The 12291-nt window shown below is 37.4% G+C and overlaps 1 protein-coding gene across 10 annotated transcripts in view; it reads left to right on the top strand.

Annotated features, from left to right (window-relative positions):
* PHF21A (PHD finger protein 21A) overlaps positions 1 to 12291 on the top strand; it is a 132384-nt gene that overhangs the window by 17578 nt on the left and 102515 nt on the right. The window lies entirely within an intron of this gene.

The following is a 12291-nucleotide window of genomic DNA, read 5'->3' as shown; positions in this document are numbered from 1 at the left end:
GGTGTATGAACATTTTGGCATTTGAGATGTAGGTCTTCCAGCATCTCTTTTCATTTGCTTTGAAGTTGGATGTCCAAAAGCTTCATTTCATTAAGATTGCAATCTTTTATATGAATACTTGGCAGAGAGTGTTCCTTAGAACTGTGGGTTTTGTTGTTGGGTTTTTTTTCCTTTGTGTGTGTGTGGTTTTGTTTTCTGTGTTTTGGGTTTTTGTTTAAATGGCCAGTGCTTTGTAATCTCAGTATCATGAATTATGTCACCTTCAAAGGGTGATATAATTCATTCCTGCCTCTATAATTTGTTCCTACATCCTGCCTCATTCCAGCCTCTTTTCTTCAGTTCTTTTCTCTTCCAGTTTGTGGAAGTCCTTGTCTTGCCTTTTTAACCAAGTCTGTGATGTTTTTACTATGACCAGCTTATTTTTTATTATTTTTTAATAGATACCAAGAATCCCCTGCTTATCTCATTTTGTTATTGTGGTAGAATTTAATTTTTTTTTTATTTGATACTCTGGTTTGAAACTTGAAACTTCTCACTCACCTAGCATTGATATCAATGAGTTTTAAGGCAGTTTGACTGCTAGGCAAATGGCAGGTGTTAATTTTCATAGGTTTACTCCTTGTCTAGCTAGAATATCTTAATTTGATTATGGGGGAAGTTTGTATTAACTAGTTGAACTGTTAGGACAGTTCAAGTATCTGTTAGAACAGATACTTTTCAGAGAATAAGTACTGCTTGAAAATAATATTTCTTCTTAATATTATGCTTCTATATATATGAATTTACCTGTCTTTTGCTGCTCTAAATATTGATTTGGTGTTAAATAATTAAGCTCACACAGTAGTGAGTGTTCGTTCCTATATCTGGGGGGTAGAAAGAAGGCCTACAACAGACACTTCTGTCCAGAAGACTCCTGGCCTAGAGGACAAGGAGACTAATGTGTCATGTAGGAGCATGCAGATGTGACACCCAGACTGTAACTTGACAGAGGATATTCAAATGAACTAGTTCAGAACTTGGCAATACATGGTAGTGCTGATTTACCTGCTGTAGGAATTGCATCCTTTACTTCAGTTTTGCTCAGTGTGCATAGATTATACAAATTTTCAAATATCTAGGTGGTTTAGGTTATTGTTGGGGGAATCAATCCTCCTTCAACTTCTTGCTATTTGTAATTTCCTTTAGTAATTTGAATTACAATTTTACATCATTGTATTCAGAAGCTCACAGCACTTTGTACTCTTGTGTGGGTGCATGCTTGTGATGCTTTGCAAGTTGTGGAAAAAATATTTTTTTAGTAGGTTAGTATTAAGCCGTTGTAGAATTTGAACAGTCTCTAGTGTACTGTGTTACTGCAGCAGAAACTTAATAACCACAAAAAGCTTAATTCATAAAAATTGCTGTTACCTTGAATGCTTGAGTAAGAACTTTGAAGATTTTTGAAAAGTAAGACTGACAGTTTTTGATGTTCATGAATGAGAAGACTGAATATTGTGTTTTGGTTTTGTAGCTCATGAAGTTAAGCAGCTGAAGCTTGCTTTAGTGTCAGTCTCTAATTGGACAAAGCATGGTTTTGTGTGTTAGTGAATAGACACTTCTAAAAACATACAAAGCCAAGAAATAAATACTTGCATTGTTATAAATCAGGTATTGTTATTTTGTATTTGGAAGATTACTTGACAGAGGCAAGTCACCTGATCTTCAGAAATTGGCAACACATGTTACTGCTGATCCCAGGGTCCTTTGGTCTGCTCAGTAAACAGCCATTCCTGTCCTCTTCAGAAAAAATGTATTTCTTGCCTTTCTGCCCTCTTCCAGACTGGGGCCTGTAGAGTATATGAAAGGATGATGTACAAGCCTCTTCCCCCACAGAACTTGTGCCAGATGTTATGTGCTTGGTAATGCAACTTGAGAAAATAGGAAGGGCGGAAATAATTGAAATTCTTACTGTTTCTCCAATAGATGATTTGAAAATATGCCATTTAGCACAGGTTAAAATGACAAGAGGGACTATTACTCACTGGGAGTGACTTCTGAGACATTAAATACCTCTGAGTTTAGAATTCCTTAAAATGCTCATATTTGGCTGTGGGAACCTAAATACCTTCTGTCTGGAACAAGCATGTATGTTTTTTTAAGCAGAGGGGACTGAAAAGAGTGTGGAGAATGGTACTATCCTTCTTTTCCTTCCTTCTAGGGCAGGTGTTTTTTGAATGACAAGTGACCGAAACAAAAGTTGTGATTTAGTTGAGGTATATTGTGCAGAATAGAGAGAAGGAAACAGCTGCTAAGATCAGAAAACAAATCTGTAATGGAGGATAGAAAACAGGTATTTCCAAGGTGTGTATATAAACTTGTTCTCACTTGTCCATCTTTTTTTGTGTCTAATAGTTCATTGGGACTCTGTCATAAATGTTTTCTGAAGTGTTGTCAGGGTTTCCATTGCAATGAGCTAATTAAATCACTGTTTAAATATTTTTTTTTTTTTTGAAGTTGCTTATACTCTGGAAACTCTACTTTTGCCTAGACAAATCTTTGAATTGAGGTTGAATTGATTCTTTCCCTGGAAGAAACAAACTGGTGGCATTTTAGGTTTCCTGTTGATATTTTTTTGAGTGTAGAATTACATTTTTTAAAGAAAAAATTGAGTCAATTTTTGCCTCCAGTGTTCAGGTAAAGTTTGCATCTCTATACTTACCTTTAAGTGTTAGTGATTTTTAAAGCGTTTTTTTGTGTGTATTTATTTATTTAATGCAGTATTCTGATACATGTTTGACCTCCAGAAGGTTACTCCATTTTGCTTGGCTTGGTGAAGATGAATTTTGGGAGTTCATCTGTACTTTAGTTGATACCACTGTGTTTCTCCAGTAGTTTTGTGTCAGTCCCATGAAGCTGTGTTGCATTGAGTAGTTCACCTGAGTGTCATCCAGGGTAAAGCTATGAGAAAATACAGGATTTATCTCACCATTATTCCATCTTGCCTGAATGAGAAAGTTCATGGCTTATAGAAACAAAATTCTTTGTCCTGAACATGAATGTTGCAGAGCTATGGAGTAGACTAAAAATCCTAAGAGCAGGAAAATGCTGCATTAAGTAAAGTAAATGGCTCAGTGTAATTGTCAGAATGGGACTACCTTGGCAGACGAATGAAGTTCTCTATAAAAACTTCTGAGGTACTTGGGCCACAGCTTAGTTAGACCTTCATTTAATAATTTTGTATGAAAATAAACAGGGAAAGAAGGAATTGGTGTTGAAAGAGAGGAATGTGTGAATATTCAACAGTGTTGGACTTGTGTATCTGTTGGGAGAAAGGAAAAATCCAAATATTCACAGTGCTCAGCAGGAAGCAGGGAAGAGGAGATTTTCTTCCTCTTAGAGGTGTGCTGTGAAAACAGTGATGCAGCCTGGCAGGCCAAGTCCTGTTGCATTCAAGGAACAAAAAACAACAACTGACAATGGCTCAGAAGCTGCAGGGGAGCTGGTCTAGTAAAGAAGGAAAAAATTAGGGCCGAATCTTTCACAGTAAATTGTGATGCTGTCGTCTTTTTAAATACAGTCATTACAGCTGAAGGAAGCAGAGAGAAAAAGCTGATGCTGGAACAATCTGGTAGTTAAATCTAAGGGAAATGGGGAGAAGGGGTGGACTCCTGCTCATCTGCAGCAGCCCTGCACACAGAGCTACCTGATTTAGGCCTAGCCGACAGCGCGTTGGAGGCCCTGGGAAGGCAGATCGCTCCGGCAGTGTGTTTTGTCAGCATGACGTACTTGGGAGTGTGCACAGCCTGCGTGCTGAGCGCCAGTGCTGCCTCCGACTTTGCTTCTCACTGTTCTAAGAATGTAATGAAATCCCTTCTCACTCATGCTTTTATTTTGGGATGGAGGGGGAGAGAAAGGAGCTTTCGATATTCTGGTGTATTCAGAGTTTGAAACAAGCATGTTTTACCTAATTCTGTTTACTGTCTTTTTATTTAGGCTATGTGTGAAACTCATTGATACCTTTACATACTCTATCATAATTTATTAGTACACAAAACTAGAAACTCATAGAAACCTTATTGATCCTTAGCTAATTAATCTCTACACAGGGAATACAGTACTTATTGTTGGAGTGTCTCAAACTGGTTTTTTTTTCTTTTTTTTTTTTTTTTTCTTTCTTTGCTGGTCTCTGTCCTCAGGAGATCAGGAATGCCAAAATGAAAACATGGTTTAAAGAAATAATATCTGGTGAAATTGAAATAAGTTTGGCTAAAAAGCAAATCAAATGCAAATATAAAATGAGAGTGGTTTTTACTAAATACAATCAGGCTGTACTTAGATGTTGTGGTCAAAAGGAGAGGAAAATGTGATACCCGTCTGATAGCAGCAGAGGGTCCCAGCCACCTTTTCAGAGTCCAGAGCACTTGACAGAATCAACAGAAGTCTGAGACTGTTTTACATAGAACTTTGTCAAATTGAATTGCCAGTATTCATTCTAGAAAAAAACCCCAATTTTAGCAGGTGAGCATTACCTTTTTTGTCTTGTTTGTAAAATCTGAAGACCAATTAAAAAACAAATTATTGTTCTTTTGATACTTTTTTCATGTGAACATCTGTTCACCAACAAATCATTTTCGTATTGTCTTTTGGCAATAATTTAGAAGCCTAGCATATTAGAGCAAGTGATCTGTAGTGTTGTAAAGGCAAGAATTTATGTGAAGTTTCTCATTTTGAGCTATGTTGCTTCCTGTTAGAATGGAAGATCCATGTCACATGAAATGAACTCCTATATTCTTACAAATATTCTTTCAAGTATTTTTCAGTATTATAAAGTACAGAATACAAGAATGTGTATTATCAGCTAATTTTCAAGTTTATCTACTGTACCTTATATACATTAAATGGTTTCTTTTTAATGCATGTGATGAAATAATTAAATTGAGGAGTCCAGTTTATTATAAGAACTTTGACAGACTAAATGGGGACCAGTACCTGTTGCAGTATACTGACATGAAAGTTGACGATAGCAAAGTCAGCAGAGGTTGGCTTAGTCTTAGTATTTAAAGAATGCCTGTGCCATAATGAGGTTACACAGAAAATAATAGTGATTTCTATTCTGCCTGAGTAACAAGCAGAACAGAAAGAATTCAGGACTGCCAAACTCAGATTCATCTTTACCCCTAGTTGTTCTGTAGGTCTTCCAGTTTCAAAATGAAAAGGATGTTCAAATGTGACTCTGTCACTGAAAATGTAGCTCACAAGCCAAATTTCTGACCATGTGGGGAAGGTGAAAAGTCACTTCTTGATGATCGTTTTATTTAAAAAGAATCAGCAAAGTGCACAGTCCTGTACCCAGTATAGCACAATGGAACTTGATAACTGCTGAAAAAAGGAAGGAAAGTCTCCCTCGTGCTGCCAGCACAGTGCTTCTACTGCTGAAGCTTGTGCATGATATTCCCCACACCAATCTGTGAATCGCTTCAACTTCTTGTGGAGTGTGACACCCCCTCGCCCACCAGTCCCCCCAGAAAGTGAGGACTGCTGGAGGTAGGACCTCTCAGCTGGAAGAGGACGTGAAGGAGGGTGCCTTGGCCAGCTAGATTAGCTGACTCTGGGAGTGTTATGTAGCCTGCACGCTAAATAATAAGAAAGAAAACTGAAGGTAGAACTATAAACTTTGAGCAGAACTAGGCTTCACTTAGGTCTCTTGATATACTAGTAATCTAAACTTTCCTTGTGCATGCTTGGCAAACTGCATTTAGCTTTCATGGACACATTGAGACAAGGGTTTTACTGAAAATACAGCATCTGATTTTGAAAGAACTTTATAAATACAGAACTATAAAAGATTACCTGTTGTTTTAAGGTACCCTGCCATGCAATCACTAAGCACAATACACCTGCATTTTTAAATGTTTGCATGTTATTACATGTGTACTTGCTTCTGTCTGATATTTGTGGAACAGTAACATCAGTAGAAGCTTGTGTAGCTAATCTCTCTAATTCTGTCACTGAAAATCTCACTGCTGCTCCTTGTGATTCTCAGCCAGTGATATTTTAAACAGAAAGCCCTTGTGATTGCAGGGTATGTCTTTTTTTCTTCATTGCAAATGCCCGTTAAATTTCTTTGTTCAACAAATTATCGCATTTTGCTTTTTATTTCTTAATTTTAAAATACATTGTGGAATTGTGTCTGTTTCCTGTCTCTTACATGCAAGTTGCCCTTTATCAAAGTGCATTTAACACAGATTTATTCACTTAACCAACACTCCCTTTGAGTAGTTTACACTATACTTTGAAAGCATGGAAATGCTGCATAGGTAATATTTATAAGGTAGAAGGAAATTCAGGGTCTCTAATTGGAGCCCTGCTGTTCTGAAATTTCTTCGGGAAAAAAAAATCCAGACTCTTGGGATTCTGTATAAATGTAATATGAAGTCTTCTGTAATGCAGAATGATCTTCTAGGATATGTGTGCTCACTTTAAATAAATTAGTTTATGCATTCATGTTGAATAACCCTTTAAAAATATATAATCTTTCAGCTTAGTCCTCTCACTTGTTTAGTCACAATATTTTGCTTTTCATCAAAACGCTAGATGTAAGAAGACTTGAATTGATTTGCAGTCACTCTGTGCTAACACGAAACTGAAAGCTTGCCTTTACTTGCTTGTGTTTTGGACTTGCACTTTCACTGTTTCCTCTCTAAATTCTGGAAGAATGCTTCGAAGAAAGCTTCATTTATCCTGCTTTCCTTCTCCGACAACAGAATCTCTTCCTTCCATCTCACCTGGGGAGATGTGTGTGGTTTGCCGAATTTTATTCCTCATGTTTAGTGTTTCCTCTTAAAACTTTTTTTTTTTCCTTCACTTATTTGGCGTTTCCCCCTGCTGGCCGACTGCGCTAACAGCACCTCTTTCCCCGTGGAAATGGAGGGCCAAGGCTGTCCTTGAGTGTCACGGCTGTGTCGTTGAGGCGTTGGGCTGCTCTTCTGACATTTTTTTGGCGTCCTCTGAATGTCTCTGGCAGACATATAAAATTCAAAGAATAGTCTGTACAAGCAGGACGTGCACATACCTGAGGTTCTCTCCATCACAAGTGCAGTAGCACTTCAAATGATAGTCCGAGGTACCTCTAGTTTTGCATTTCATACAACACTATCCAGATCATCTCCTTTTGTACCCTGGACCTCATCCCAAAACTCTTAAGGCACTTCTCCCTCACTAATGTATCATTCCCATGGGCCAGTTCTTTCCAAGATAAAGTGGGTTGCTAGGACGGGGAAAAAGGGTTTGGCACTCAATAAGAAATTTCTCCTTATGTTTAAAAGGTTAAAACTAGAAATCAGAGGTCCCTCCCTTCTTAATGAAATTTCAGAGGGAAAAATAGTTTAATAGGTACTGAGGTAGAGTTTTCTTAATTTTTTCTAATTCCTTGCATCTGTGATTGTTAAATCTATTATTAGGATTTGTCGTGTATGTTCTTTCTAGAAAGAGTCTTCTCCTCTCAACTGCCTCTCCTCCCCTTTTTCCCAAGTAGTCCTCTGTCTCTGAAGTATGAAAGGAGGGCAGGAACTTCTCAGGGACTGGAATAAGAAAATTGCAACACAGGTTAAGAACAATATAGGTTAATAAACTGATTTTGCTAGACATACTATTAAGAAACAAAACAAAACTGTAAAGCACAGACATTCAAATAACTTCCCTTTGCATTTCTTATACATTTTGAGACCCAATCATTGGATTATTACGGCTAGGAGGGAATAGCTCCTTCCATTTTCTGTTAACCTTCCATCTTATTTTCCTTCCCAGTGGTATATATACTTTGTAAATACTTGAAAATAATTAAAAAAGAAAAATTACAGGTTTAAGACTTTACAGATTAACTGACATCTTTTTGAAGTTAAATTGTTAAACAATGTTTAAAAAAAATCCCAAATGATCCATGTTTCCAGCAACTTTATGGAATATCAAATAATGCAGCAAAATGTTTTTAGAAACAAATGCCAAACTCTGCCTTCTGCTAATTTATACTTTCACATCATGTAAATATTTTAATTTTGCAGAAGATTCCTCAGCTCCCCACTTCAAATATGAAACTTTGCTGTTGCAGTGCTAGTAAAAGATAAACTTACAGACCTTATTAGTACTCTTGGTGTGTGCTTACCTAAACAGTCCTTCTAAAAAGTAATTCACTGAAATAAAAATCCAGGTCATACAACTTTTTTTTTACGCGAGCAAGAATTTAGCCACACTGCATATAGGATTATTTTGTGTGTACCTAGAACCTAGTGAAAAGTAACTCACTGAGCAAAGTGAGGCTTAGTGGTTCTGCAGTACAAGAACTTCTGAATGCTAAAACGTCCCTGTACACTGGTGTCTGGGTACAAAAAAAGAGAATTTTACTGATGGTAATTTTATGTATGTTAGGTTAAATGGGGAGTCCTTGATACCAAGTCAGAAAGAACATCTGCCAGGCTCACTGATGGTCATAGGTTAGAGAGGCTTCTCTGATTCAAGAGATAGGCTCAGACTGTGCAAAGATGAGGGGATTATGCACAGGTAAAAAGTGTAGAGCAATATATCTTGAATCTGCTCAAGTGACAGAGATGATTCTGAGATTTTAAAACATGTTTGTGCTAATTTTCTACTAGGCCAAATGTAGTTTATAATTTTGCCCGAGAGTGTGATTTCATACTCCATCCCACCCCCAAGATGCCAGGAAAGTCTGTGTTCAGGAAGAATTACTAATGCCCAGTGGAGCTGTAGTCACAGGACAAGAGCTAAGAGGGTAATTGTCAGCTGTTTACATGTGTTTGGTGCCACAGCAAGTTTTGGTGAATGTTTTAAGAATCAGCTTGTGAAGTGGTTTTATCTTTACACTAGAGATGGCCTTTTAAACTGTATTGAGTCTTCTAGCTAATTTTCTATGTGTTAAATATAGTACTGCTTCTGCAAAGACAAATGATGGTGTCGCACACTTCTATTTAAACTTAGCTTGAATGTTTTATAAAGTGTTTCAGGGACGGTGAAGCAATCTATCCTCAAGTGAAGTCAGCTTCAGGTGTCTTAAACTCCAAACTGCATTTGCTTCATGGCAAATCATAGCAGCAGAAGAACTTTTAGGTAGAACTGAAGTTTGTAGTTTGAATCCTTTAAGTTGTCTACATGCATAAGCAGAAAATCCAGACTCCTTGACCAGTTTAGCTGGAGTTAATCTATCAGTATTGTGGGGGATAAGGAAGGAGGAGGAGAGATCAGTTGTACACATGGACAAACTGGAAGGCATGACTTGTACACTTCAGTGCAGTCTCAGTTATCTTGAGCAATCCTATTGGTCCCTTTACACCTGCCTGGCATGTGCTACTGGGGCTGACTGGGAATTCTCCCAGCTGCAGCACAACAGGAAGATCACATTCTGTGCACTGGCACAAAGGAGGCTTCTTTTTGTCATGGAAGCAACAGCTCCAGCACTGCTAATGATCATCATTGAAACATAAGCCTTATAATAATGTAATATGAAATTGATTATGTACCCTGTCTGGCCTGGGTTTGGTCTTCTTAAGACTGCAGAAATCCTGCCCTGTGAAGGAATATGAGTTGCTGACTTGAAAATCACAGTAAAGTATCTGCCATGACTTGTTTTCTTAGAAGATAGTGATAGAGTGCTCTCTAGATACAGGCTGTCTTTCATATATGGGAGGGAGAGCTGATGCTTTGAGGAGTTCACATCTAAAAACAAAAGTCCAGAGAAAAAACTCTGAATCCCTCCTGTGTGGTGTGTGTTTCGTGCACACGCACACGAAATTAATAATGCCTTACCCTCATATTGTTGAGCAGTTCTCTGAAATGTGAAAAAATATCAGGTTCACAATTGCCTGTGCACAGCATTTAGTCCTTTTTTTTTTTCTGTGTACTGAACAAGACCAAGATCCTTTTGGCAAAAAGATACATAATTAAATATTGTAACATGATATGAATGGATAGAGTTCCATGGTCTGACAGTAAACATTTGCTAGTTTCTAGAGTTAGAAAAAATGTAAAGAAGAAATTGCTGAACATGACGTTTAATTTTTTCCAGTTTTTCCAAGTGAGTCTCTGGTTACAGTAGTATAAACTTGATTGTATAACTTGAAGGTAGTAATAAGTATATAATTGTTATAATCAGACATCTTAATATATAGGTAATTAGCATTTAAACAGTCTTAAGCCTTCAGGTGCAGTATGCTTAAATGTTTTCACCACCATTTGTTTTCTGATGTCCTCAGGTGCTACCAAGCCTTAAACATAGGAGTTTTGAGATCTTCGTTTTCATAACGGTCCCATTAAATGAGTAACTTTTTTAATCATAGATCATAGATATATTTTGGGAAGAAGGTAGTGCTCTTAATTTGACTCCCAGACCTGGGGTTTAAAAACCCCCAAAATATTACAGAATATACTGTAACAATTTGAGAGTTAACCTTGCAGGCTCCTACCTTGGACAATTTACAGCATGTTTCTAGAGCCTTCAAAAGGCTACCTCAGTAAATTAGGTTGCTGAGATTTTGTGATAAGTTTCTGCTGAAGTTTTTGTTACAAATCCCTGTATAATGCTAAACTCTTCAGACTTCTCTATTGATATGAATGATTGTGAGCTGTCTAATCTTAACTTTCTAATGTGTTTTGTAGTGAGCACGAGAGAGGCAGTGTAAGTTTCTAGATGTACTTTTGCTATGAAGAAGAAATAATCTCATTTCATTTATAGAGCAGACTTTATCCCTTTTTCATTAATACTGTTCTCTGTTGGTTCCCAGTATCCATAAGTACAGGGAGTTGTCAAATTTACAGATATTGTTGGTCGTATGCTGTTCTCTACTATAAAAATGCTAAGAACAGTTGAAAACTTATATCTGTTTAAGATGCTTGGGATTACCAATCTTGGGTATTTGTTCTTAATTTCTCTTTCTCAGTTCTCTATTTAAGAAAACTTGCCTGTATCAGGCACAAATTTTTCTGTGGCTCTCATTAGTGCGCTGCTTATGAAGAAACCAATTTTTTATTTGTCTTAGGGCTTAGATGTTGAGTTTAAAAAGCCACGCAAATCAAAAGTTCAGAATTACAAGAAATTCAATTGATACTTCATTCTTTGTGCTTGTCCTCTCTACTAAATGAGGCAGGGATGTTAGTAAAAATAGTATACCTGCATGAGGGCAGAATTTTGTGTTGCCAGAGGTTTGACATTCAAAGGTTAACCTGTTCTAAACACTAAAGAAAAAGCCTGCAGTAAATTATCTACAGAAGAGGATGCAAATGTATTTCCATTCCCTATATGGGTCCTCTCTAAGTGACTTCTCCAAGGCAACACAGTGGTTCACTTGGATAGTCACGATTAAACTCCTTGTGTTCTAAACTTTGTCCTTGGGAGCTCCTGGCTTCTGAGTCTGGGGTTGTAGCAAGATTAAATGCAATCTGAAGGTTTGTAACTGTGCAGTTTTTTTCTGCACAGTTCCATCTTGATGGAGCTAGGGTCCTGCTATGGAGGCGAGTCTCTACGTAGGGGGAAAATAGGAAGGAAGGAACAGTTGCTGTTATTTTTAAGTGACAGCTTTCTTGTCAGGTTGTGTGTACTTGTGTTACAAGTAAATGGATGTTTTTCTTTTTTAAAGTAAAAATCATGCTTATTTTTTCTAAGACTGTGTTTGCAGATGTGTAATACTGACGCTTTTGTTTAGCTTTCCAAAAGCAGTAATCCACAGCAGTGAGATGTTTTTTAATTATTGTTTTTTATTAATAAGCATGGACAGATAGTTGTAGTTGCTTGTTGAAGAGGGCACTTAGTACTTGCATGATGAAAGGGCTTCCTCTGTAGGTCTCTGGACCAATTAAGTGACTGATTGATAGTGGGAGGTGGAGGTGACAAGTAGGATTTTAATACCAAAAAGAAACTACAGTTTGAGAATAATACCTGTCTCTTCAGCACCCTCAAAAATGACAGTGTTTAAAACTCTGTAACATCCAGAGCCAATTTACTTGCTTTGAATACAACCTCAAAACAGTCCATACTTCCCAGCTCATAACCTGTCATGGTAGCAGCCGGATGTTATGGAAACTTACCTGAAATTGCTCTAAAATTAAACATCACCTGTAATATTCTGTGGTTCAAAATGCACAATGAAATTTGAGACTAGGAGACTGACAGTACTGCCAGCAGGCTTTCTCTTTTCAGTGGTCATCAGCACCCAGTTCTGCTGGATAGTAAATGGAAACCCTCCACTTGTGCTGGTCTTCAATGAGAGAGAGATGATCGTGACTTTCTCCTGCTGTATCTGTTTATAA

The sequence above is a fragment of the Agelaius tricolor genome, unplaced genomic scaffold, assembly GCF_023055355.1.
Source record: "Agelaius tricolor isolate 1412-34295 unplaced genomic scaffold, bAgeTri1.0.p SCAF_5, whole genome shotgun sequence".
Taxonomy (NCBI): domain Eukaryota; kingdom Metazoa; phylum Chordata; class Aves; order Passeriformes; family Icteridae; genus Agelaius; species Agelaius tricolor.
Note: the sequence above shows the minus strand (reverse complement) of the source record. Positions and strands in the feature narration are given on the sequence as shown.